General features: G+C 46.1%; 1 long non-coding RNA gene across 1 annotated transcript in view; it reads left to right on the forward strand.

The window, feature by feature from the left end:
- LOC129380401 (uncharacterized) overlaps positions 1–27626 on the forward strand; it is a 76380-nt gene that overhangs the window by 25922 nt on the left and 22832 nt on the right. The gene's annotated exons all lie outside the window — the stretch shown is intronic.

Raw genomic sequence — 27626 nt, forward strand, 5'->3', positions numbered from 1 at the left:
AGTAATTGCCGCGGAGCACCGTGCACTAAAATTATGTCATAGAGCAGAAAGTCAGCAACGTCAGTAGCACAACTTGTCGGGAGGGCTCTGGTGATTGCGTACTGCGCAGCATAATCAGTAGCGACGGCGACCCATTTATTTCCGCAGCCCGAGAGAAGAAACGGTCCAAGCAGGTCTAGGCCAACACGGAAAAAGGGTTCCGGTGGGATGTCGATCGGCTGGAGACATCCAGCTGGAGGTGTGAAGGGCTTCTTCCGGCGCTGACAGGGCTCACAAGCGGCAACGTAGCTCTGCACGGAGCGGGCGAGACCCGGCCAAAAGAATCGACGTCGTACATGGTCGTATGTGCGCGAGACGCCAAAGTGTCCAGCCAAGGGAGCGTGGTGAAGTTGTTGGAGGACAGTCGAACGCAGGTGCGATGGAATTACGAGTAGAAGGTCAAGGCCGTGTGGATCGAGATTGCGGCGGTATAATGTCCCCTGCTTAAGGAGAAACATCCGGAGAGAGGCGTCGCCAGGCGTTGACTCCAGATGGTCGATGAGGGCTCGTAATGAAGGATCGCGGCGTTGCTCGTTGCCGATTTCAAGCAACAGATTTCAAAAAACACAAGCGATGGCGTCCGCATCAGTTGGTTCGTCGACGGGGTAGCGAGACAAACAATCGTCATCCTGGTACAAGCGTCCCGTCTTATATACCATGGAGAAGGTATATTCTTGCAGGCGTAACGCCCAGCGAGCGAGTCGTCCCGTGGGGTCCTTAAGCGAGGATAGCCAGCAGAGCGCGTGGTGATCAGTGATGACACAGAAGGGGCGTCCGTACAAGTATGGACGAAACTTCGCAACAGCCCACAAGACAGCGAGGCACTCGCGCTCTGTGATTGAATAATTGCGCTCGGCGGGTGATAGAAGTCGGCTGGCATAGGCTATAACGCGATCATGTCCACGCTGGCGTTGTGCTAACACTGCTTCTATGCCGTGAGCACTGGCATCAGTTCGAACTTCCGTTCAGGCAGACGGGTCAAAGTGGGCCGGAATTGGAGGCGTGGTAAGGAGAGTAGTCAGCTGCGAAAAAGATGCGGCATGGTTAGGTCCCCAAGAAAATGGGGCGTCTTTCTTCAAGAGGTCGGGAAGCGGACGTGCGATGGTCGCAAAATGCTTCACAAAGCGTCGGAAGTAAGAGCATAGCTCTACGAAAGTACGAACGTCCTTGGTAGACTTCGGAACAGGAAAGTTCGTAACGGCGCGAATTTTGTCTGGATCAGGTCTCACGCCCCTGGCGTCCACGACGTGTCCAAGGACGGTGATTTGGCGGGGAGCGAAGTGACATTTTGACGAGTTCAGCTGGAGACCGGCGCGGCGGAACACGTCAAGAATCGCTGAAAGACGGTCTAGATGTGTGTCAAATGTAGGCGAATAAACGATGACGTCGTCCAGATAGCACAAACAGGTGGACCACTTGAACCCCTGAAGCAAAGAGTCCATCATTCGTTCGAAGGTGGCGGGCGCGTTACAGAGAACGAAAGGCACCACCTTGAACTGATAAAGGCCGTAAGGGGTAACAAATGCAGTCTTCTCTCTGTCCATGTCGTCGACGGATATCTGCCAGTAGCCAGACCGTAAGTCGATAAAAGAAAAATAGGTGGCACCGTACAGGCAGTCTAGAGCGTCATCAATACGTGGCAAAGGGTACACGTCCTTTTTTGTGATTTTGTTCAGGTGGCGATAATCTACACAAAAACGCCACGTTCCATCCTTCTTTTTGAAAGTACGACGGGATAAGCCCAGGGACTACAGGAAGGCTCGATAATGTCCTTTGCAAGCATCTCTTTGACTTCGTGTTGGATAACAGCTCGTTCTGACGCAGAAACACGATTAGGACGTCGGTGAATAGGGTTCGCATCGCCAGCGTTTATGCGATGGGTCACGACGGACGTTTGACCTAAGGGCCGATTGTCAAAGTCAAAAATGTCGCGATAGCCTTGAAGAACGCGGCAAAGAGCTTCAGCTTGAGCAGGTGTGAGGCCAGAGGAAACCATCTTCTCAATGTCGACGTCAGTACCGTGCGATGATGTGACGGTATGGGCTGAGCTGTGACGATCTTCCACTGTGAATGGCTCGATCTCATCATCCTGCAAAGCGCTAATTATAGCCAATGAAATCCCCTGAGGCAGAAGTTGCGTGGTTAGCGCGAAATTGACAAGGGGAGGGCAGGTGCGGTTGCAAGCAATTGTCAGCACAGTGTGCGGCACGGTAACACCACGTGTAAGTATAACTGCCGGAATTGGTGCGACCACATAATTACCGTTAAATACAGCTGGCGAGGACAACAAGTCGACGTGTGTCACAGAGTGAGGCGGTATGCGAATAAAATCCGTGCAGCTCAAACGGCTTCGAGGCGGGTCCACAGGGCTGGCAAGAAGAGGCAAGTCAAGGCGAAGGGAGCCGCCCGAACAGTCAATGAGGGCAGAATGATTGGCAAGGAAATCCAGACCGAGAATGATTTCGTGAGCGCAATGCTCGATGACGGTGAAGAGAACGACGGTGTGTCTGTCAGCAATGGTAAGTCGGGCAGAGCACATGCCGACAATAGCGACAGTCCCTCCGTCGGCGACTTGTGCAACTCGGTTCGGGGCGGGCGTCAGAACTTTCTTGAGCCGACGGCGAAGAGCAGCACTCATAATGGACACATGCGCCCCGGTGTCAATCAACGCGCACACAGGAACATTTTCGACGAGAACGTCCAAAAGATTCTTGTTCGTGGGTAAGGGGAAGCGAGGATTTCGTGCTAATGTCGTCATTGCAGCTTCACCTCCAGAAGCTGCACTGTCTAGTTTTCCGGTTGGGGGTGCGGCGAGTAGGTCGGAGAAGGAGCACGGCGTGACGGGGGCGAGCGAGATTGGCGGCGGGAGGGACAAGGCGAACGGGAGTAGCGGGGTCGTGGCAAAGGTGTCGCAGGGTCAGATGATGGAGTGGGCATAGAAGGGGCGAAGGAAAAGGATGCAGTAGAGGGGCGAGTGTGGTAATTAGGAGAATAGCGTGACGGAGAAGTCCAGCGGCTGCGGCAGTGGCGAGCGACATGTCCAATGCGTCGGCAGTTAAAACAGATCGGCTTGTCGTCCACGGTTCGCCATTCGGAGCGGTTGCGCTGTCCGTAAGAGTAACAAGGGCGCGGTGGGGCCGTGCGTGGAGAGAGTGGAGAGAGTGGTGGAGTGCAGGCCGATGTTGGACAACTCTTGACGGACCACGGCCTGGATCAAGGAGATTGTCACCGGAGAATGATAAGGTGACGGGAATGAAGGGGCAGCCGGTTGTGCCGCTTCAACCTCACGACGAATGATGCGCGTCAAGTTGTCACATCGCGACGGCTGGTGGAAGAGGTCCTCACAGGATGACGTTCGTAAACACCAGTAAATTGAAGGCGTCGTCAGCAATGCCTTTGAGGACGTGATTAACCTTATCGTCCTCAGACATGGTCGGGTCAGCCTTAGCAGAAAGGGCCAAGACGTCGAGAATGTACGACACGTTGGACTCGGTGGACGTCTGTACACGTGTGGAAAGGGCTTTCTTGGCATTGTCTTGGCGACCGAACGGATTGCCAAAAAGGTCGCGGAGCCTCTTTGAAGAGATGATAGCTCGAGATCTCCTCTTCGTGAGTCTGGAACCATGCAAGCGGAGCTCCGTTGAGGTAAAAAAGAACGTTCGGCAGCATAATAGTCGGATTCCACCTGTTACTGGTGCTGACACGTTCGTATAAGCGGAGCCAGTCGTCAGCATCAGGACTGCCGACTCCGTTGAAAACACCAGGATCCCGAGGGGGTGAAACGGCAACGTAGGTCGGGGCAGCAGGCGGAGACGGTTGTGTAGATGAAGTGCCGCCAGCAGGAGCCGAAGTTCGTACTGGCGGCACTTCCGAAGTTCCGCCAGCAGGAGCTGTTCCTGCCTCCATGACGGGTACGGAGAACGTCCACCTCCACCAAATTAATGTTACGTGTAGCTGAAGCCCAATGCTATATACACTCTGTTTACAGGGACGCTAACGGAAGGCCAAAATGGTGACGCTATATCAAGCGGGCCCACGTCGTCTTCCTCCTCCTCAGTGTAGCCACACTGTGGTGGCTGTTCCGTAGCAATATTGTCGGAAAAATGCCTGAAGTGTTATTTGTTTGCGACGTATGGGCACTCGAAGGGTCGTGTGAGTGTTGTATATGGTAAAGGCTGCTAACATCTGGTAATGAAGTATAAATGCTGATTTTTCTTCCGTATCTGCTGTCCTACGTTAAAGTAGATGAGACATAGAGCATACGACACACGAGAGCTCGTATTAAATCGTGCTCACGATGAATATCGTTTTACCTTTCGTACCCTGCGCGCCGGCGCGGCATTTTCAGCGCTGATATTAAGGCGGTCGAAGAAACGGGCTGAGAGTAAGATATCTTTTTGTAGGGCGTAGGCCCGAAATTCTTTAGTGCTGTCCATGCACCGCCGACCAAAGCAACCCCCTGCGCCGGAAATCATTCCGGATTTTGTCTAGAATGTATTTTTCACGCTCGAAAAGACATTTATTTCACCGCGAACATAGCAGAGTCGGGCTGTATTTCTCGGCGACGCCAATGCACCGGGAGTCACATATCGCAATGAACCCCATCCGAGCACAAAGTTTCGAGGGCGTTTTGATGGCGAACGGGCTCGCCACGGCATCTCGCGGAGGCTGCGGAATCTACGGAGCGCATGTATGTGAATTCCAAAACTTTATGGGTATAAATCTCATAAACTTTTGATGTGAAACGTGCATTGGCATTCCCAAAGTTGTGCTTTAGATTTTCAGTTACGTAATTTTGTGGGTTTAATGCTGTTATAAATATTTGACGACAAAGGAGCATTGACTTTTCTAAATTCATCGGAACATACAACAAGACAAGCCAAATCAACACACTATCAGACAAGTTGACAAAGCACGCAGCGAGGTCCGATGAGACGAAGCTTTGTGGTGGATCATCTGTGTCGTCATGTCACATAAAAAAATACCGACATTTTTTTCACCTACGCCATAGCAACCATGTCAAGACACTAAAGCCAGCCAAGGTAAGAACGTTCTTATTTATTTTTTCTGCTTTGACTTTTATTCGCGCGGACACATTGAGCACCTTAAATTTTTTTGTTCTCGTTACCCTACCCGCGAGATGTTAGAGCCAGCCAGAGCGAATACATTTTTCTCGTGTTGCCCCGACCACCGCGCGGCGCACTCCGGTGCGCGTTCGGTTTGCTATGGCCGAGTGGCTTTTCACGTGGCAGAGTTTTGGACGCTTAGTGGCTAGCAGACAAGAAAAAGAAACAATGGTCGCTCGCCGCCATCACTGGGGACTCGACGGATTGCACCGCGTTCGCTAGAGCGCAGCCTCTCCGTTAAGTCTTGTATCACCGGTGAAGGATACCGAGCAGTATGCGTATGGTTCTCGGTAGACCAAGCCTCTCACGTTTTCTTCGATATTCCTTCAGTAGCTACATTAGGTGCCCAAAGTAGCCATTCGATTGCAGCCAACATACTTCCCTTTGCGTTTCTTCATTTCGGTGCCCCCGCTCCACAAGAGGAAAAAAATTGCATTGTTGCGGCGCAGCGAATTGGCGCATGGTGAAAGTTCGATTTTGTTACTTCTTCTTTTGCGGAAGATAATGGGCCACGGGACGCTTTCGTTGCCGTATACTCTTATCATATTATTCCGATACCAATTATATGGACACGCCAGGCACATTCCTGCCGTCGTCCTCATGTTTCGTATAAAGTCCAAGGGCGATAACATCGTGACCGAGCGCCGCATGCTGTATGTACGAGTGAAAGAGTATGGGAGGGGGGTGGGGTTGAATCGGTGAGCCGACGATGCTGACTCAGTCTTGTGTGTGCAAAGAAGAAAAGCGGGGAGCAAGCGCGTCGCGCGCGATACATCGGGGGAATAGGATGGAATGGGGGCGGGATCTAGGATTTTGTGAATCTGTGATTGCGCAACATGTTTATTTGCCTTGTTTGACGCATTATATACAGTGACTTTTTCTTAGATACGTAGATTTATTGGAGACTTATACATATATTTAAATATATTGTGGCGAGGTTTTGTGTATACGTGCACTGAACTTTGTTTGCACTGGCACTTTTTTGCCCTTTATCAAGCTGTATCTTCGCATTTGTATATCCCCTTGTATCTTCGCATTTCTAATGTACGAGGGCGAATCAAATGAAAGTGAGCCTACCAACCCCGCGCAATAATTGTTCGGTTCATTATCTACGAGGCATGCGCGAAGCAGAGAGGCATCTCTCATTTACAAAAGTGACACGCAGGTGTGAGGATAAAGGTTCTTTAATGCTCTCATACACTGGGTTGAGCATAGTTGCGTGACATAAATGACACTCCAAAAGTTGAAGAGCATATTGCCGTGCAGTTTTTGGCAGCTGAAGGTATGTCCCAAAAAAGAAATTAGTCACCGTATGGCTGCCGTATACGGTGAACATTGCATTTCATTGTCCACTGTGAAGTGTTGGAGCAAACGGTTCAAAGAAGGACGTGAAAGTAGCAAAGACGATCCAAGACCGGGCCAAAGCCATCGTGCAATCACCCCCCACAAAATTGCAAATGTTGATGAGCTGAGGAGACAAGAACGGAGGATAAGCATCGATGACCTTGCAGAGCGTGTGAACATCAATCACGGTTAGGTTCACGCCATAATTCATGAAAATATCGGTTATCGGCTCTTGTGTACGCAATGAATCTCCAAGATTTTGAACCACCGCCAAATCACGGGGAAGTTCGGCGCCGCCTTTACTCATCTGATCCGCTATCACAATGACGGTGACGTCTTCTTTTCTGCAATTGTGATCGGGGCGAACCATGGTGCCACTACTACGAGCCTGACACACGACGGCAAAGCTTGTAGTGGAAACATTCGAATTCACCACACCTAAAGAATGCAAAGGCCGTCATTTCCGCCGGCAAGGTGTTGAATTTCTTTTTTCGGTCGTCAGGGGCCATTACTGATAAAATTTGCTAAATCTTTAGAGACTATCAATTGTTTCCGGTATGGTGAAACGCCAAAACGGCTGCGTGTCGCAATTAAGGACAAACGACGTAGAAAATTGAAGAATGGTGTCATCTTGCTCTACGACAATCCCCGTTCCTACCTCGCTGATGTGGTTAATACAAAACTGGTAAAGTTCAAGTGGGAAACGCTGCAACATCCGCCATGCAGCTCAGGCCTGTCGCGTTGCGACTTCCACATTTTGGGGCAAGCGAAAAAACAGCTCAAAGGAACCAGATTCGTGTAGGACGATGACGTGAAAGAGTCAGCTACAGACGTTTTGAAGCAGCAACCCAAGGAGTTTTATGAGACGGGAATCACGCGACTCGTTAGTCAATGGGGCAAACATCTAAATGGTCATGGAGACTACTTTTTGGCTCACTTTCATTTGACTCGCCCTCGTACACTTTGCATAACTCCTGCTTTTTATACATGCTCTCTGTTGCGACTATATTTTCGGTGCAGTTACTCACGATAAACGACCGGTGATAGCTGCTATTCCGTAATACATTTGAACAAATGACAGCATCATTGAGATTTTTCACTGGCCGTTGCATATGTCCAATAATGTAAACACGGTTTTTGAATGACAAAGATATATGACAAAGAATGACATTAACATATTTATCTTGAACTTGTTCATTTCATGGCCTTTACATCTTTCATATCAATGGTATGCACTGTTTTGCTTGTTTCGAACTGATATAGTTCTAAAGTTCGCGTGATGTATTCTTTACTTATTGAATAGACAAAAACATGGAAGCATTGATATCAGTTATTTTGGGCAAACTTTTTGGTCCATACGAGTATATTCTTTTATGAAAAAATACATATCTTGCTTGTTTTGACAGCGCGTAGCGTTCAACAATTCATTTGCAGCATATTTGGCAATGGCAATGCAATTATTATTCATGTATTTGATCCCTCGACAAATTGTTTAACAGGAAGCTTTAGCTCAGGCCAAAGATCAGCGCGGCCTATTCAAATACATGTAAAACGCAGAAACGCTTTTCTGAGGTAACCCCTGGATCGCTTTTAATGAAATTTCTTGCATTTAAGAGGGAAAGTTAAGTTCTAGCGTCTATTGGAAGCGGAATTTCGATTTAGGGCGTGAATTTTGTGTAAAATATTTCGAAAAATTTGAAAGTTGGAAAGAAATGGAAGCACAACGTTTACAATCTAATAGCTCTGCATTAACAACAGATATTGCGGTTCTGTAAACAGCAAAGTGGACAAATTTCGTATGTCAATTTGTACCTTACGTGAATTGGTTACGTTGTGTACAAGGGTACTGGAAAAGCCGTATTTCCATAATACTACATTCTTTTGAGATTCATGTGTAACATATCAATTTTGTCCGCTGTAGATGTACTATTAAATGAAACTCACGGGAATTATGGTATAATTTTTTTTGTTGAGTTACAGAGTTCTAAACTTGATAGTTTCGTTTGCTGAACATGTGCGATTTCGGCCAATTTTTGAAAATGAATTGCCAATGTAAATGAAAAATTCGAAAACAGCAGTCAATAGAATTTGTTTTTCTTTTAAATGCAACAAAGATCTTCAAATTGGGTGCAGCGGTTGCCGAGAAAAACGAGTTCCTCTTATGCATGCATTTAGATCGCAGCTTTCTCAGGAGGCCGAGTTGCAACCCGAACGAGATGTCTGGCCACGCCACCCAGAGCGAGGACGCGTGGGCGTGCATGCACTCAACGTGGCCACGCCGCGTCACGCAGACGGCTGCTGGCCTTCGCGTCGGCTGCTACGTGTTATGAGCGCGCCTATAGCCTACGTTGCGGGCAAAGAAACTTCGCTTTAAGTCTTATAAATTAGTTGCAGGAAAGAGAGCTTCGTGTTTATGCAGCGGATATACTGTGCGTTCTTTGTTTTTTTTTAAAGGTAAAAGCCTTAGATCTTTATGTTAGAAGCTTGCGTTGTGAGATAGAGAAAATATCACGTGACCCAAGCAAGGCCTGAAGCGAACGAAAGCATGTCCAGCCGTGTGAAAGGATTAATAATTACTAAAGTTTAATTAATGATTGAGTTATGGTTGGATTCAGGTGAACTACCATGTATTATCGTGACTTTAGGTTGATTAAGGAGGATTAAGGTGCATTAAGGTCGACTGTGGTGGATTAAGGGGGATGAGTGAGGATTAAGGTGTATTAGGTTGGTTCAAGGTGTATTAAAGTGGATTAGGATAAATTAAGGAGGATTAAGGTGCATCACAATAGCCTTTACAAAGCCTTAACTTTCGCGTCTCCTAGGCGATGGCTAACATCACCTTGAAATTTTTTTTGCTGTCTGAAAAATAAAATAGCGCATGTAACATTTAGCGCAATTAGGTCTGTTGAGGTGGATTACCTGAAGAAGTTGACGTTATCTGAGCGACAAAGCGCAATTTTCAGATGGATAATTAAAACGATTAACTGAATAACTTCCTAATTAACTTCAGGGCATATGTTCCAATTCCACAACTAAGGCGAAGTACTAAACAAGTCATTGCACCGTAGGAGAAATTCGAACAGTAGCATCGTTTTCTAGACATCCGTATGCAAATTCTGCCATAAAATGCATTGACGTTACGGTCAAATTCATCCAGAACCGTTCCATGAACGCATTCTGGAAGATATAAGCTAGAACACCCATGAATTTCATTGCAGACATTAAGGTCGTGTATTTCAGAAGCCTCGAAAGGCATAGGATGGGGACACCTGGCGCAACACAATGGTAATGCGAGATCGCTGGGAGAAGCTTTCGTCCTCTGCAGATATAATAGGTTGACAATGATGATGCTATTAATGATCATCTCAGAAGTGGGGCTAGATTTACTGGTTCCGCAAAACAAGCCTCACTCTCCACTGATCAGCTTCAATTCCGTAATTTCAACGTGTACCCTAATATGAATGGTAAGATAGCTTATAACAGTTATAGAAGTGAAATCATGACAGGACGCGGATATTCGTGGTTAATATCACATTCTATGTGGCTACATAGTTTTAAAAAAATGTTAACTGTGGTTGCCTACAAGGTTTGTTAATATTGTCACAAATAGGTGACGTACAGCAACACAAAAGCAACAATACAACCAAGACAGTGGGAGAATCGTAGTTATGCACCTGCAACTAGATGGGTGGAGCCCCACATAGGATTTTTTGCTTCCTTAATCTTCATTAGCTGTTGGCTCCTTTTAAATGAAGCATAACTAAAAGAAACAGGTCCGGATACCGACCAAAATGGTTTAAAAATATACTTATGTTTCGGCTCCCACACGGGAGCCTTGTTCACAATGAAACAAGCGGCAGAGCTTGCGCCCTTATTATGTGCGGCTCAAGACATGACTAAGGCCCATGGGTGAACCTCCGTATTGATGCCATTGGCTGTTTTCAAGCAGACGCTCTTTCGATGCTAGCGCCAAGGTCCCCTTCAGCTACGGCCCTAGCGGAAGGGCTACTTTGGCAAAATGGCAGCGCACACAATTGTTTACGTTGAAATGGCAACAGGAACAGCAGCCGCGCGGTGCCTCCTCACCCTAGCACTCTTTGTTTTTATTTTTGTTTTTATTATGATGACCCACTCCGCTCCCTTTCCACCCTTCCCCATGCCCCACGCACTTTCACTTTTGCTTTCTTTTCGCCTGTCCACGGCGCGTACTTTTTTTTTATTGTGCGCACTACACCAGGCATTGTTAGTGAACTGGCACGTGGTGCGCCGTGCGTTCTTTAAGCGATAGCACGCACGCAGTCTTGTGCATACTTAGTCTGCCAGCGTATGCCAGAACATACATAAATTCCACTTCCAACGCAATAGACCTTTGGCCTTGCTTTACTGACTTCCGTTTCCGAAAAGAAATATTTTCGCATAGCTTGGTATGATACACGCTGAGAAAATGAACAAAAGTGAAAAATGCATGACATGTGCATGACTACTAAACAAGACAAAAGTTCGCAGACAGTGAAATGCCAAGAAAAAAACAAGAACTGATAAACCTGCACATACGTATATGAAAAGCGCGACACGTTCATTACTTCTGAACAAAATGAAAAAAATGCAGCAGAACCAAAATAACATGGCACTAAAAACCGAAATACACAGTATCACATCATTTTGCACTTGGGCCAACTTCAATAACGGTCGCAAGGGGGAACAGAAGGTGGTCAGCTTTTGCAGCAGACACAAAAAACATTAGCAGAAAGACCCATTCCTCATTCAAAGACCAGGTAAAATAAGCCAACAACATGACTTTTCTTTCACCCCGAATGCAATCCTTAGCAGTAAAATTACGTCACTTAAGATACTAAGTCATACCTACTGGGCCATCCTTTGTGTAATAAACACGAACTGCGAAAATGTGCATATAGGACAGTTGCAATGCTCATGCTTTCCAGAAGAAAAGAAAGTCTATCAAGTCTACACATGAAGGTTGTTCGCGCATTTTTCTCATCGGCGATTAGTGAGATAATACACAAAGACGAACAATAATTTTTCAGCTGTTAGTACGTTTGTGGAACGGTGACACACAGAAAAACACTGAGGGCGGAATGGAAAGATGGGCGAGCTACTGAAGTTGCAGGATGAGACTGGGCACAGAAAAATACAAGTAATAGACCAGGTGACAACGAGGAGGAACATTCATTTGTCAGCTTTCTCTACCGGTAAGAGGGAAATGTAGCACAATCAAGGCGCAACGACATCTGAAGACTCATGGAGCACACACATGGACAGGGCCGTGTTCGTCTACATGCGCCCTCTGACGTCCTTGGCTTTGCCCACTCACCTGTTGTCTTTACGTACCCGGAAGAACTTTGCAGAGCTTGTTTCTGAGGTATTCGTGCACGACTTCACGATGCACGAGCGGTGCGAGTCGTGAAACGGGTGAAACATCGCCGAGCACACAGCCATCGAGGACCCAAAAACTGCCCACGCCGGTCAACGCACAATAGCCCACGCTTCCCGATAACAGCAGATAACGAAAGTGCGTCGGGCCGGCGGGCGCCCGCGGAGACAGTCGAAGGTGAGGGAGTTGCGAGGGAGGGCTAGGGGAGAGGAGTTAAGAGAAGGGGTGAAAGGGCACGGCTTCCTGGATTGGCGCGCGCGGGCGCGCGCCGATCTAGGAGGCCGTACATGGGAAGCGGATTTGCTTTCCCGCCCTCCTGATGGATGGCGCCAATTACCTCTGCCACCGGAGCGGCCGAGTTTCCGAGGCTCGACTAAGGCACTTGGCATACATTGGCGGCAGACTGCCTTCGTTGAGATTAAGAGTGAGCGCCGCGGTTTGGATGATTAGGGACTCAAGATAAAGACGCGCAGCATGATTTTGTTCCTTCACAGTTACGTGAGATTTTTTGCAGTTAATCGTATGTCACGTAGTTGCGCAGTGCACGGCTACGGCATTCGACGCAACCTGTCGCTTCTGGAAGTCAACTCAGTGCTGTTCATGCCTTGCTTTGAAGTTGCCGGTTTTTCCAACGTAGACATACCGACCATCCGCACAAAGAATGACGTACACTACACCGGGCAACTTGTCCTTTTCCAGAGGGTCTTTCACATGCACAAGCTCGTGTCTAAGTTTCCGGGTGGGAACGAGCGCAGCGTGCACTTCTTATGACCGCGTTCAAGGATCTCGCTTACGTCGGGAACTTACGGTCAAGGGTGTGTGGGCACTGCGCGCGCCAGGTGGCACCCTACCGAGTCAATCAAGTACTGAGGGTATCGTCGATTCCCGCCGCACAAGTGCATTGTTCGCCAGGTGGTCTTCCGCTGTTGTGCACACATTTTTCGCCCGACGAAGAAGAGAGCCATGAACAGACCTATTTTGCGAGACACGGTGCACCGATGCGTAGCTGAGGTAGCGGCCAGTGTGAGTTTTCTTCCTAAACACATTGAATAACAGGTTGCGTACTGTTTAGGTGAGCCGTGAAAAGCTCAACGTACTGCCGTTGCGAAACACTCAAACAGTCGTCGACATATCTGAAGAATACTTTAGGTGTCGGTGAAAACAAGGACAGCGCCTGAGCTTCGATAGCCTCCATTGTTAAGTTAGCGACTGCGACCGAAATCCACGCGTCCATTGCCACTTCGTGAACTTGCCGACAAAATTTCTGGAATTTCTTGAAATTTCTCGAAAATGAGACAGTAGTCATTCTGAACGTGTCTTTTTTTATATACTTAGCACTATATACAAGAGAAAACCGCAGACGCCTAAGCTAACCTGAGGTTCACTCACAACAATAAAATAAAGCTTGTCATCGCAATGATCTGTTTAGGCTTCTAGAATTTTTAAACAAACAGCGACCACCAACACGGAGTAATGTCTCTGTTGTGCGTGTGGGTGGGTGTATGTTTTGTCCCATGGCCAGCGCTGTTAGTTTCAATGTGCATTCAGTGCCCGTTGACTGGCCATGTACTAATGTTCTGCACTACCTCAAAATAACTAGTCGTCTGGGTGGTGTAAGAAAAATATTTGTAAGTGGCTTAACCACAGGACTCAGACATGCACATACTGCACGGCTTCGTTTACTACTGCTAACAGAAAAACCTTGTGCTAGAGTGCGTGACTGAGCTATGTACAATCATGCTGCTCTCATATGTATAATAAAGCAACGCTATTGTTTTTCAGGTCAGTGGCAGAATGACACACTGAGAGAGAAATCAAGATCCACCGCTCAAGAAAGCAGCACGGCCTTGCAGCAAAAGTCTCGAGCTGCCAGTCGCGCGCCAATTTTTCTTCCATTCGCGGGCTTTTTTCACTCTCGGAGAAACACTTTTAACGCGATAGCGTTAAGGAGTTTGTGTTGCAGAAAAGCTAGTGTTGGCCGCGAACGAAAAATTCCGTAAGGCAGTTCATACATAAAAACAACTTGCAACATGGGCTGAGTGGGAATCGAACCAGGGTCTCGGGTGTGTAAGACGGAGACGCTACCACTGAGCCATGAGTTCGATGGTTTAAAGCAGGACAAAGGCACCTCTAGTGAATGCGGTGTTGCCTTAGAAACTTGCCGTAGAAAGTTATACTGCGGTGTATATCGGTAATTATGAGCATGTAAATTACAGAAGTCGCAGTTAAACGAGTAGCGAAGTACGTTTCCGCTACATTTCTTCTGCGCTTGGCGCACACGCAGAGCCATCTTGCGGCAAACACAGAAGACACCCTCCTCGCAATGTACGGCGATGCCCCGACAGATGGCGCGCCGCTCGCCTTATCCCCTTCGTCTCGTCAAGAGCATGGCGAGCGAATAAGTGGGCGGTGCGAGCGGAGTGCGATAAAGCTATCGCGTTCCACTCTTTAAGGCGAAGCTTAAGCGTCCTCCAATTTTTACGTAGCTCGTATTGAGCAACAAAAAGCTGTATCGGGAGTTTTTCATGGTGCTTCACAGTTTTCTCATTGATAAATGTTCGACAATTATAATATTTAGAAGTTTATTAATTAAGACTAATTAAGGTAGCTGTGGACCTTTGTCAAGCTGCCTCTATGGAGAGCAGATATTATCTACAGCTTCATTGATCAGTGTGATGATGAAAAATAAACATTTATTATTGTTATTAATATTATTATTATTATTATTATTATACACCTAGGCAGAATGCAAAAAATCTGAGTATCTCCAAGCGACCGGCTAACTTTACCTTGGTTCTGTCCAGCTACGTGTCATTTGCATAATTTTACTGAGCTACTGCATGAATGCATTCGGTATGTGCCGGTCTTCTATGAACCTCTCCCCTACTACGGTCACTGCGTTTGTGACCCTGGATATGCAGAAAGTAGGGGACAATTCTCAGGTGCTCGCAGACACCGGCGCGCCACGCTTCTCGAAAGCCACGCGCGGACTTCTCGGCAGCGCCACTAGATGGCGCAGCGTATTGAAAAAGAAGCGCGGGTGAGGAGCTCGGCTACAGCATGACGCGTTTCTCAGCTTTCGTACGCACCGGCGAGTCTTTGGAACGCTATGCGCAGGCTTCATGGTGGATTCGCTAGATGGCGCCGAGCGTTCTTGGGGAAGCGCGAAACAGGACTCCCGCTGCAGCGCACGCCTCATACATAAGTCCTTTCGATGGTGGCAATACAATGCGTCGCTATTTTGATGCAATGCTGAACCCGTTACCGTCGACAGTCATCGCGAAATGGGTTCCTTGAATTTTTTTCTCTTTTTAATGCGATTAGTGTTATGATATTTCACGTACTCTTTAGGGGAGTGACTGTCTATCTGCCTGCTTATCTATCTATGTCTCCAACGGTTTCCTCGGCAACCTGAGTCGCTGGGTAATCCCTCATTGAATGGCTAGCACATCAAGCTGCTTCTCTGAGGGAACAGCGTTCGAAACGAACCTTTGGACCAACTTGAGTCACTAGCTATCCGGCAAAGTGTACCGATGTGCTGCTCCTGAACAAACTGCTTTGACGGCGACACAAGCCATTGCGAATGCGGCCCTGGGCGTTCTGCAAGAGGCATGTACCAGTCTTGTGTGAACCTCTTTGACGCCGACTTGGAGCACTGAGTATTTTTTATTTAATTATTTATTTACTTTACCCTCAGATCTATTTGGCATTACAGAGGGTAGTGGGTTGTTATACAAAAAATAGTTGAAGAAGAAAACAGTCTGTAGAGTTAATTCATACAAATGAAGCTCGTAACTATCCAATGTATACAGAAATAATGGAACGAAATTAATTGAGTGAAAAAGAGCAGTCAGTACAGCTCGTACAAATAAAGCTCGCAATTATACAATGTTAGCTAATGCATCATCGAGCATGTGATTATCATTAATAGTAACAATGTCAACAGGAAGTTCGTTCCACTCCTTTGACGTACGACGCAAAAATAAGTTCAAGGCCTTTGTGTTGCATAATAGAATACCTACTCTGTGATAATGATCGATGCGGCGGGATATGTACTGCAGGTGAAGGAGGTCATGCTGGAAGGAATGGTGATACAACTTGTGGAACAGCGTTAAACGAGAAACTTTTCTGTGAGATGCTAATGAAGAAAGTGCTAGGGAAGTTTTCATAGCGGAGATGCTCGCAGTTCTGTAATAATTAGACAATATAAAACGACGGAGTTATTCTGGACAAGTTCAATGGGAGTTAGTAGATTGTCATAGCTGGGGTCCCACGTGGCTGTAGCATATTCCAGTTGAGGGCGCATTAGTGTACTATAAAGCTGCGACTTTAAGCCACATGGAGCAGTAGAAAAGTTGCGACGTAAATAGGCAAGCATGCGGTTAGCATTGTTAATTATGTACTCAATATGTAGTGACCAAGTTAGAGTAGTCGTGATGTGAACTCCTGGGTACTCGTAATAGTTAACAGAATCCAAAGGAAAGATTATTAGGATAATAATGAGGTCAGTTAGTTGAAGTTCTAGACACACGCATGACTTTGCACTTTTCAATATTTAGGTCCATTAACCATTTTGCACACCAGTTAGCTATAGTGTGAAGGTCAGAATGCAATACATTAATGTCGTCATCGTTAGAAATTTCTCAAAAAATAACACAGTCGTCGGCAGAGAGATGAAAATTGGATGTTAAAACTGATGAGATGTCATTAATATTAATGAGAAGTAACAGGGGGGCTAAGACAGAACCTTGGAGAACGCCGGAATGAACTTCGCAAAAAGATGAAGTATGGCTGTTTGCAGCAACAAATTGCGACCTCTTAGTGAGGAAACATGCAATCCACTTTAAGACGTTCCAATCAAGATTTAGTTGGTGCAGTCTTTAAACTAACAGTCTATGGCAAACCTTATCAAAGGCTTTTGAAAAGTCGAGGAAGATGCAGTCGGCTAGCGATGATTGATCAAGAATCTGATGTAAGTGATTATTAAAGTATATAACCTGTGTTTCACATCAATATGTTTTCCAGAAGCCAAGCTGTGCTGACGTGGAAAATGAATTCGATTCTAAAAAGATTAGCAAATTAGTAAACATTATGTACTCGAGCAGTTTACAAGAAATACTAGTTTAAAAAATAAGGCGGTAATTAGTTGGGCAGCTTTTATTACCAGATTTGTGCAGTGGAACCGCCTTCACCATTTTCCATTTTCTGGGAAGTGTAGACGTATCCAGTGACTATTAGAAAATTTTAGTTAGTATAATGAAACTGAAAGCATCAGTATTTTTCAAAAATGTTGTGTTAATACCATCATACCAGGAGAATAATCATTCTTAAGTGCTTCAATCAGTCGTACGACGCCAAATGGTTCAACAATCACTGGTAACATAGGTAAATAATTGTGAGCTCACAGTAAGTAATTCATTATGGCTTTCCACCGAAAAAAATTTAATGAAAGATTCGTCAAGAACAGTGGCGCAAGTTTTCACTAATCTGGTTAGCAGATGAGTCAATCAAAGAAATATCGTCGGACGGTGAGTTAATGACTCGCCAAAATTTTTTTGCGTTAGTTTGTAACACAGACGGCAAAAAGTTAGTAAGAAAGTTATCTTTAGCGGATTTCAGCGCGCCTATGTAGATAGTTGCGCAAATTTGTAAGCATCCCAGCTGGGGTGATTAGTAGGCAAACATCTGGCGGCACGATAAAGGCGTTTCTTTTGGTTAGATAGACGCTTGATATAAGCATTGTGCGAATGGTGCATATGCGTTTGAAGTGACAAAGCTAGTAGGGATATATTTCTTTGTTAGACGTTCAACTTCAGGGGCGCTATAACGTAAAACTATTCCAAACAATTCTATTCCAATTCTGCTATCTGCCCTCCACGATTGGTCAAAAACTTTTTTCAGCCACCCCCACTTCACCTGTCTGTCACGCGACGTCACGAAAATCGCGATACCTCCACATCTGATATGATGCGTACACACTTATTATGCATGATTTGATAGAAAAAAGAAAAAAAAAACAGTTAGTTTTGATTCGACGGCTTTTCGCCATTAGCCTCCGGCTATTGGTCAAAAGTTTTCGGGCTGCACCCACTTCACCTGCCTGTCACGCGACGTCACAAAACCGCGAAAACTCACCACGTCAAAGTGACGTGTACGCATTAAAGATGCATTAATATGCCGAACAAAACTGAATTTTCTTTTGAATAGCCGCAGGCTGCCCCGTTCCTAAAGGAATAAAAGATGTCTGCCGCCGATCGCTCAGGCGCTGGCTACTCGCACCTACCGGAGAGCATGGGTGTATTTGCGCGCAATAAAACTTCTTGCGTGGCCGTGTAACGTTTTCGAGCACTTTCGGCACGTTTACCACCTCATTCTTCCAACTCTTCTTTGCTGAGTGTCCCTTTTAGCGTCATTCTTAAGCTTCCGTTGCATGCCGCCGCGATTTTCGACCAGCCACCGCAAGCTATGTAAGGGAAAGCCGACCAATCGCAGACGCCGGCACCACCCTCTTTATCTGGTTATCGATTTTCAGTGCACTCGCTCTGCCCCATCGAATCCCTCTCCACTTGAGCGTTCTCCTCGCCTCTTGTCAGCCAATTAGATACGACAAGCCGCTCAGTGTAGGCAATGTTATTCGTTTTTCAAGCAAACAAAAGTGACCTCCTATGAACGAAGAGAGCGTTTTATTGGTGTGTTCAGAAAGCCCTGCGGGTGACCGCCCGGTGCTTGCGTCGGTGATTACGCAAATTTGACGTCAGGAGATTGGAATAGAAACATATTGGAATAGTTTTACGTTATAGGGCCCTAGCTACAAACATATCCCAGCTTGACTGCACTGAACGGGTATAAAAAATATTTAAGAAGATCTCTAAGAAATGTGCAAGTTCACTGTTAATCATGTCAAAGTTTGCTTTACTGTTGTCCCGTATCGTTCTCTCTTTTTTTTTTGCATTTGGACAGGGTCCAATAAATGAAAACGAAAGTAATGAATGATCACTGAATCCGGGTGTACAGGCTATAGCGGTAGCGAAGTCTGGTCGAGTCGTTAGTAGTAGATCGAGAATGCTAGTACTGTTAATGGATGTCCTGGTTGTCAACGTTACTAGTTGAGTTAGAGAAAAAACACTCAGCGCCCTTCCACTCTGTCAAGAAGGATGACCAGCGAAGCTGTGTTTGTGGGCCCCTTAATGGCGAAGTGCACCTCCGCCGCGGTTCTTGGGGATTGGCCCACACATGGGAAGTGCTTAACGCCTGCTTCACCTCCGCCGCGGGTCGGGCCGGTATTCCACTATCTTCGGGATCGGCCCACACATGGGAAGTGCTTAACGCCTGCTTCACCTCCGCCGCGGGTCGGGCCGGTATTCCACTATCTTCGGGATCGGCCCACACATGGGAAGTGCTTAACGCCTGCTTCACCTCCGCCGCGGTTCGGGCCAGTATTGCAGTATCTTCGGGATCGGCCCACGCATGGGCAGTTTTTTCCTTACCACGCCAACGACACGAAAATTTCCTTGGACGGTAGAGGTATACAGCTTCGCTGTAAAAACTGCACCTAGGTAAAGAAATTCACGAGATTGTAGCAAAGACGGCAATGAATAAGGTGGATTTGCGTTCGATATTATACTCGGAAAGTTAAAATCTTCTAGTAGAAACAGAGGATATGAGCGAATATTATTAATTGCGACATGCAGTTCATCGATAAATGTTGAAGGGGGGGAGGGAGAGCGATAGCATATACCTAATATAATCTTGTGGTAGCCAATAGTTACTATGGCCCACACTGTGCCACTTGGTCTGTGCTGCTTAGATTAAGTTAATTAAATTCTAGGGTTTTATGTGCCAAACCACGCTGTGGTTATGAGGCGCGTCGTAGTTGGGTCCGGGTTAACTTTGACCACCTGGCATTCTTTGACGTGCACCCAGTACGCGGACGGTTTCCTTATTTTGCATTTCAGCCCTATTGAAATAGCAACGCCTCGATTTGACCCCGCTACATCGGGCTTAGCAGCGCAACACCAAGGCCACTGCTCCACCACGGCAGGTTTCCGTGCTGCTCTTCAGTGAACCCATGTGACACCAACTTTAGTCACTGGGTATGTGGCGCTTTGCAATGACCAAGAATATCGTTTAAATTTATTCGATCCTCGGCGAGCGCTACGGGTGGACTCGCTGGCGCAGGGACCGAGAGGAGCTCGGCTGCATTTCGGCGTCGGAAACACGGTGTATCGCTGCATTGATTCAATGATAATCGCGCCGACATTTATTTTCAAATGTGTTCTGCCGTTTACTTTTACTCCTTCGATAAAAAAAACAAGCATACTGCCAGAGTTTTCCCTAATAAATCGTACTAGATGCCCTGCACGGACGCTGTGTATACCACATACGAAGATTAATTATCAAGCGCAGTAGAATTTCTATTTATTTCTGTTTCTTATTTATTATCATTTTCTCCGCTCTTGAATATGCACCCCTATCTCGTTTTAATAAACGCTGACTGGCACGCTCGCTTCTACGATGCATCCAAACCCATGTGGGGCAGTGTCCACTACAAGAAGAGAGGTTGATGGGCCGACTGGGGGCAACGAAGAGGGGTCAAGCACAACGAAATGGTGGAACAGCCATCTACTCCTGTTTTTATTTTAAAACCGAATTTTCCACCATACTTTAAGGAACATTGGCAAAAATCCTATGTACAAACTTAGGCGGCTACCAATTTTTCTCGGAATGCATAAATAATGTAAATCGATTGCTTGCCAGCGCCTGAAGCCGCTACATTGCGGCCGTCTGGTTTAAAAGCTAGAGAGACGAGAAATCACACTCGTAATTTGTGAAACGTCTTTAAATAATTTTCACTCATAGATGTCATGCCATGTCAACGCAAGTGAATGAAGCGGGATTAGGGTGCATTAAGGAGAGTTAAGGTGGATTAAAGTCGGTGAAAGTCGATTAGGGTGCTATAAGGAGGATTATCGTAGATTAGGGTGGATTAAAGTGAATGAAGAACGATTGGGGTGGATTAAGGAGGATTAAGAAGGACGCGCAAGGGGCGAGGAGGAGGCGAGAAGGGCGCGCGGCGGCGGCAGAGTTCAAAGAGTGGCGGTACTTAGAGACTTTAGGCCTAAAGCCTTTTGATAATTTTAATATAGCGACACTCTCCTCCCCTCTGGGCTTTCCTCCTCGATTCTCCTCGCCCGCCGGCGGCACGCGCTGCGCACGGCACGCTTTTTCTCCTGGGCTCCTGCGGACGGACCGAACCACTCTACGGAGGCGCGTTGTTTTAGGCCAGTTGCGTGCCCCAGTGGCGTTCAAAATTTGGAGAAATGATGATAACAGCATCGATAATGCTGAAGGTAACGTTTATGAGGAGGTTTTTTTTTTTTTAAAGCCATATGAACGGGGTATACTGACGTAAGAGGAGCTTTGAGGTGAGTTCCATACTCCAGAGAGTTATTCTGCCACATGATGAGATGTTTTACTTTGTGCGTCTGACCTAGTACTGCTTGTGGCACATCCCTCTGTGTGTGGCTTATTAAGCGAAAACCTTAGATTTCAGTTTCAAGGGCGCGTTGAGAGGTATAGAAAATATGACCCAAGGAAGGCCAGAAGCGAACCAAAGCATGTCCAGCCGTGTATAAGGGATGATTACTGATTATCTATGTTAATGATTGATTAGTGATTGTATTAAGCAGGATTAAGGTGGGTTAAGGTTGGTGAAGGTGAATTAGGGTGGACGAAGGTCGATTAAGGTGCATTAAGGAGGATTAGGGTGTATTAAGGTCGATGAAGAATGATTATGGCGGATTAAGGAGGATTATACCCTATTGCAAAACCCAGTGCCACCGTGACCCAGTGCGCCGGATTATGGGCCCAGTGCCGCGCGCTGGATGCTGGGGCGCTAGGCAGGTGCGGCGTACTGGGAAGCGCTGAGTACGGGTGCGAAAATGAGCTCCAGCGCGTTAAATACGCGGTGCCTGGCAACCATATATATATGTTTTTGAATACCGAAAGCAACAAAGAGCGTTTTAGTGCAATAAAAAAAAAAAACCGCTCTAACCAGGATTCGATCGTGCGACCTACAGATCTCAAGCTCGGCACTTCCCCGCTTCGCACGCCAGCAGACGAACACAAGCGGATAATTTGCCATGTCAAAATCGAGAAGCAGGTTTAGTTCCGCAGAGGTACGTCTCGCACAGACATGGTAAATGCGCTATCGCCCAGCAACTAAAACTCACGCCTGTACTACAAAGAAAAATTTGCTGTCCGTATTCAGTAGCATGCTCTGAAGTGCCACAACATCGATTTTCACTTGCGATTGGTATTTTAACTTCGAAAAAAAATCTTAAATGAACCGCCGACCCGGGACGCTGTATGGGCTGTTACTGCCAATTTCGATGGCCGTTTCTTGTTCATCACGCGACGGATATGCAATGTTTTCTTAGTTCAGTGATGCCTTTCAGTCAACACGTCTGTCTAGTCATATATCATCGTCAGAGAAGCGCAGGCTGGTGTTCTGTGTTTATGACGCGTCACATCGGCGGTCATCGCTTCTTGTGCTGGCACTGTAGACATGAAAAATTTGTTTATTTAAGAACACCGATGCAAAAGCTGAAATATAGAGGGATTTATCTTTGTTAGACTTCTTGATTCCTCAGGCTAGACGCGCCGATAGCGTGAAGACAAACTCGGCGGATACACTAGGCTTAAGCTTCGGTGGGGACCGATCTCGGCGCGCGTAGCTGGCGACAGCTAAAATGTGTGTATTTGAGCCTCATAACTTTTTTCAGTACAATAGGGAAAGTTCAAGCGCACGAATCACCTCAGCTTCGTTATCGGTGCGATAATATCAGTCAGCGATAGGCTTAAGTTCGAACTCGGAGTTCGTTCGCGTGCGTCTGAGCGACTTCTGCATGTCATGGCCACTCCACAACACTGCGAGAACGGCGACAACTCCCAATCATATGTTACGTGCGAACTACTAAAAAACGCGGCGTCCTCTGCGTTTGCGTGGTTTCGTTCAAGAATTTAGCTATCCGCCCAGTCAAAAGGGAAAACGCAAAAAATGAGAGGGATCATCAGTGTCAAATGCTCATGAATAAACAGGGCAGCTCACGCACCTTTATTCCAGGCTGCCACACGAAATAGGGTTTTATGACCCCAAGATATAGCATTATTTAGGACAACAGAATAGTGTCAAGCGATGAAATTGTATAAAGCATTTAATATTCAGCAGCGCTCGACCTTGCGTACTGGAACCAGCGCGGCACAAACACAACCAGCGCAGTTTCCAGTGCGAACCAGCGAACTGCAGCGAGAACCAGCGCCTGTACAGCACAAACCAGTGCGCCCCAGCGTCATGGCAGTGGAACCAGCGTCTCTTCCAGTGTGACCCAGCTCTTATGCAGTGTTCTCACTGGTGTCCCAGTGAGTCCCAGCGAGCGCCAGTGTACCCAGTGCGACCCGTGCCAAAAAACGCGCTGGTTTCACACTGGAAGACGCTGGTTTTTGCAATAGGGTAAGGTCGATGAAGGGGCATTATATATGAGTGGATTAAGGAGGATTGAGGTCGATGCAGGAGGATTAAGATTCATTACGGTGGATTTGGGGGAAATACATTCCAGTGCTAAAGCTTACTGCCTGCAGAATATTCTCTACAGTACGACATCATGACCACAATTATTTCATTTCATTTCATTTTATTACCTTAAAGACCCACGAGGGGTGGGTACATATATTTTGGTGAGCAAGCGTTAACACAATGAAATATGACTGGTAACATTATTGGCAAAGTTGGATGAGCACGTGATGGCTGCGATGTCGTTGGGTAGGTCGTTCCAGTCTGCTGCATTATGGGAAAAAAAATGATGCGGCAAAGGTGGTAGTTCGGGCACGAGGTCGGGAAACTTGAATCGGATGACCAGTGCGATGAGATAGATATACGGGCTGGAGGGACGATGTAGGGTGTGCGGCCTAGTGAACTATGGAAAAATTTATGAGACAAGCAAACGCTGGCAATGCGGCGACGAAGTGATAAGGGCAATAGGTCGGATTCAGCTTTCAAAGCTGACACACTGATGTCGTAAGAATATGATGAATGGATGAATCTGGCTGCTCTGTTTTGTACTGATTCGAGTGTATTTATAAGGTAAGCTTGTTGCGGGTTCCAAATGGGTGAGGCATATTCTAATTTTTGTCTGACAAGCGATTTGTACGCTAATAACTTCACATGTTTAGGGGCTTGGCGGAGATGACGTCTTAAAAATCAAATTATTTTATTAGCGGATGAAATAATGTTCGTAACGTGTGTGCTCCAGGACAAGTCGCCACACAAGGTAATGTCTAAGTACTTGCATGATAGAACCGGTTGACGTATGGGAAATGAAGTGGGTTGTGGCGACGCGTGAAGGACAAGATTTTACATTTTTGAGGGTTAAGTTCCATTAAGAAATTGGCACACCATTCCTGAATGCGGTTAAGGTCGTCTTGAAGAGATGTTTGGTCGTTATTAACCTTGCGATAAATTACACAATCATCGGCTAACATGCGAATATTACTAGAGACATGCGTTGGTAAATTGTTAATATAAATTAGAAGCAGAAGCGGACCGAGGACAGACCCTTGCGGGACACCTGACCTTACTGGGACAGGATTGGAGTTGTGGTTGTTAACGGTGACGTACTGTGAGCGGTTAGTCAAGAATTCTTCTGTCCATTTAAAGATATTAGAGGGTAGGTTCAAATATGAAAGTTTTAGTAGTAAGCGTTTGTGAGGAACCTTGTCGAACGATTTTGCATGGTCCAGAAAAATAGCATCGGTCTGTAGGTTAGAGTCAAGATTAGCATGCAAATCATGAATAAAAATGACCAGCTGTGTTTCGCATGAGAAGCCTTTTCGAAAACCGTGTTGCGCAGGATGAAAAAAGTTGTGACAATCGAGGAAGCTCATGACATTGGAGTAGATGACGTGTTCGCTGAGTTTGCAGGGTACGCTGTTAAGGGAAATGGGACGGTAGTTAAGCGGTGAATTTTTTTTACCCGATTTGAAGACTGGAACGACCTTACCGCTTTTCCAATCGCGTGGTAGTTGACCTGATAACAGTGACTGTGAAAAAGTAATAATAAAGATGGCGCACAAATATCCTTGTTATTTTTCAAAAGCTTTAAGTTAATATTGTCAATACCGGATGAAGATAAAATTTTCATGGTTTCAATTAGGGACGAAATGCCAGATGACGTGAAGACAACTAGTGGCATAGCATAATTTATCACTGAGGATGGTGCTGAAAATTATGGCGGTATTTCAGTTTCTTCCGTAAATATCGATGAGAAGGCAGAGTTAAACATAGTAGCGCAGTCAGCATCAGTGAAAACTGTGCCTGACTCGTCTGTGAGGGTTATTTTTGGTGCGTGATGCGGATTGATAACTTGCCAGAACTTCCTGGGGTTACTAGTTAGCATATTCGGCAAGTCCGAGTTAAAAAAAGGTATGTTTGGCATTAGAAATAGCGGCGACATATGATCTCTGAGCTTCGTGATATCTTACCCATCCGCTATGCGTCCCCTGAGACTTGGCTGAACGGTAAAGACGCTTCTTCTTGTTCTCCAAACGTTTCAGTGTTTTAGTAAACCATGGCTTTTGTGAATTAGAGTGAAAACTAATTTGGGGGATGAATCTATTAGTTAGACTTTCTAGTTTGTCTTTGAACAGTAACCAATTTTCTTGAACACTGTGGGAATGAAAACGTGACGAGAAGACTTGAAAAAACGCGTTAAGTTCATTATTTATGGCGTTATAATTTCCTTTGTCATAAAGACGGATGGTTTTATAGTATTTGCGGCGCCGGTTTGGCTTAAGGAGAAGGTTAGCGTGAATTACTTTGTGGTCGCTTATTTCAGGTAGGTATGTAATGGGCTGAACGCTGTCTGGGTGATTGGTTAATAAGATATCTAAAATATTTGCACAGTTCTGTGTTAGGCGGGTAGGTTCAAGTATTACCTCAGTAAGGTTGAGGTTGTTGCAAAAATCTAGGAATTCCCTTGTTTCTCCATTGTTAGCTATAGGTGCGGGCTGGTTATGCCAGTCAATATTCGGAAAATTAAAATCGCCGAAGAGGAAGATATGTGAATTAGGATGCTTTGTGGACAGTTGACTTAGTACGTTATTAAGCTGACGGGAAAAATCCTGGCTACTAGTGGCGGCCTATAACAAACGCCTAGTAAAACTGTGTTAGGTGCTGCGTGAAAGATTAGCCACAACATTTCGAAGTCAGATGAATCTTCTGTAAAGGAACATGATAAATCTTGGCTGACGGCAATGAGCACGCCCCCTCCTCGTGAATCTTTACGGTTTTTCCGAAAAACTTGAAAGTTGGTAGATCAGTCAGTATTTCGTTGTCTGTCATGTCACTGCTCAGCCAAGTCTCAGTATAAGTAGGTTGCTGCTTGATGACGAAACAAGGCTAGAAATAAGTTCACGCTTAGGAATAAAACTACCAATGTTAGTGTATATAACGGAGAACGAGAGGCTAGATAAAGAAGCGTTCTTGGCATGGTTTCCTGACCGTTCACGATGAGGTGATTGCTAATCTGATTGTGAGGGCCGAGTTGCTATTTCTTTGTCTATTTGCGTGGCGTCATCGAACATGTAGCGCTTGGGACCAATATGTAATGTCTTAAAATTCAGAGGAAACTTTGTTGTTTTTTATTTAGCGAACGCGACTATGTGCTGTCGCGCATTTCGTATTTTGAGGGAATAGTCCTCGCCGACGCTGAAGTTCGTTCCTTAAACTTATGACCATTCGATAATATGGCATCTTTAATCTTAGATGAAGTAAACTTGACGATGATTGGACGAGTGTGGTTAGATTTGTAACGCCCAAGGCGATGGGCGCATTCAATGTTCTCAGGGTTAATTGTTATACTCAAGTTCTGACAGCAATGGTTGATTACTGTTTCCTCAGAGCCTGCAAAATTTTCGGATGGTTTAGTATCGGGAATGCCATAGAATATAATATTACTACGGCGCTAGCGGTTTTCTGTATCCTCAATTTGCGCATCTAGAATGTCTAAATGTCGAGCAATCCCAGCACTCTCAGATTTCATTGCTTCGAAATCGGTTTGAAGATCTGGAAAAGCTTGGAAATGGGCCCCCAGATTGGTCATTCGCTAAGTCAAGCCGGCTATGGCAACTTCAGAGGAATTGATCTGAGTTTTGAGGTCTTGTATTTCAAAAATGAGGTCGGTTTGACCGGCGGATATATTTTTTTAATTCAGCGAGCACATCGTCGATAGTGTTAGGGCCTGGGTTAGATTCGACATCACCTGCCAAGAGCAGCAACGCACGCAAAACATTGCCGCAATCAGCTACAAGAAAAACGCAGCACTGCGGGCTCGACAGCTGTACTAAGAAATAGTTGGTAGTTTGTTTTTCTGAAATTATAGCCTTACAAGAAACCGAAGCTGAAGACTTCAAGGTCAGTGGTTACCTCCCTCATGTCACCGACGGTAAGACGAGGACAGCAATCCTGACCAAGACGGCCATCAACGCTTTACGACACGACATCCAACACCGCATCGAACATACCCTAGTCGAAATCGTACCTGAGAAAAAACAGCAGCAAAGCCTCTTTGTGTTAAACGTGTACAGCCCGCCAAAGGACCACCTAAAGGATCTAGACAAGCTAATGCGAGAAGTGAAGAAGCTGAGCAAGGGTAACGGACTGATAGTCG

Source organism: Dermacentor andersoni, chromosome 1, assembly GCF_023375885.2.
Source record: "Dermacentor andersoni chromosome 1, qqDerAnde1_hic_scaffold, whole genome shotgun sequence".
Classification (NCBI taxonomy): domain Eukaryota; kingdom Metazoa; phylum Arthropoda; class Arachnida; order Ixodida; family Ixodidae; genus Dermacentor; species Dermacentor andersoni.